This window comes from Crocodylus porosus, unplaced genomic scaffold, assembly GCF_001723895.1.
Source record: "Crocodylus porosus isolate Cpor-Errol unplaced genomic scaffold, CroPor_comp1, whole genome shotgun sequence".
NCBI lineage: Eukaryota > Metazoa > Chordata > Crocodylia > Crocodylidae > Crocodylus > Crocodylus porosus.
Window position 1 is genome coordinate 70,182,242 of NW_017728886.1, and position 1,433 is coordinate 70,183,674.

Below are 1,433 nucleotides of genomic sequence, written 5' to 3' on the forward strand. Positions count from 1 at the left end.
GGAATGTTCTCAGCTGAAATATAAAATAAGAAGGAAGAAGGGCAAATGAAATTATACAGAAAAGCTATATATGAAGGAAATGTTCTTGTATTAAAAGTGGTTATACTACAAAAAAGGAAAGCAGAATAGTGTTGAAAGTTCAAAAAGAACTTCTCTGTGATATGACAGAGCAAATCAATTACAAATTAAAAAAAATAAATAGGACCATTCTAAATTGAGTACTCGAGTCTTTAGGATCCAAAAAACATTTCCAGATGAGAGAGCATGGCCACATCCGATTACTATTAAGATAGCAGCATTCTGTACACAAGCCTAAAAAGTTAAGAGATTGCAATCAAGACAAAGGCAAGATAAAAGTTTAAAAGGTTGAGTCAAAACATTATATAATAAGAAAAATCTCTCTCAAAATGAGGACTGATTTACTAACACAGATGAGGCAAAAAAGTTTAAAATCTAAAAAAAGTGTCATCATTAAAGAGATTTAACTTGGAGGGGGGAGGGGAATATTAAGTGTTCTGTTCCATTCATTTTTCACAGTATACCTGCTATCAGGGATCTAAATGCCACAAATGCATTGACCAACATGATATGGTGCTGTCATCATTTTTCTCATACTGTTCCAGGCAGCTACTCCCAGAAGTGCTGTGTGGAAAGGATTTGTTTATAAAATGTAGTTATTATTTACTATGCACTTGTATTAGTAATGAGAAAATGAATTACATTTCTGTAAATTGCTTTATTATTCAGGATACTATAACTAGCACATTCCACACTGCCTAGAAGCTTGACTGTGGAAGAAAAATGCAAGTTTGCAATTTGATATGGCTGCAAATAAGCTCACAAAGCAGGGGTTAAATACCTCCTTATCTATGGACTTGATCATGCTCCCATTTACTTTAATGATGCAGGATCAGGGCTTACATGACTAATGAAATCACACCAGCAGAATTAAAAATCAAGCTAGCAGTCACGTGAAGCAGAAAGAAAGTTATTAGTAGCAGAAATACCTGAAGTATCACAAACTAACACAAGTTAAATTCTGCTTCTCAGCTTAGTCTGCAGAGGATATGGTAGCAATACAATATTTGAAAGTGTCATCTCATGTATAACTGAAAAGAATCCTTCTGTATTAATTTTGTACACAGTCCTGAGCTGTTCTTTGTAACTTCATGAGAAGTGTGATTTTTTTTAAAGCTAGACTATTTCCTTAAATATGACATTTGTGAATCATATCAACTAAAAACAACAGAAAATTAAGAAAATACCACTTAGACCATTTTAAAATCTACAGTGCAACCGCAAAAGCAGCAAGCCAACATCCTCAATCTGTACTTTGCAGTATCATTTACACAGACATTGATATTTATCATCTTTGCTTTGAGAGAGAGAGAGAGAGAGAGAGAGAGAGAGAGAGAGAGAGAGAGAGAGAGAGA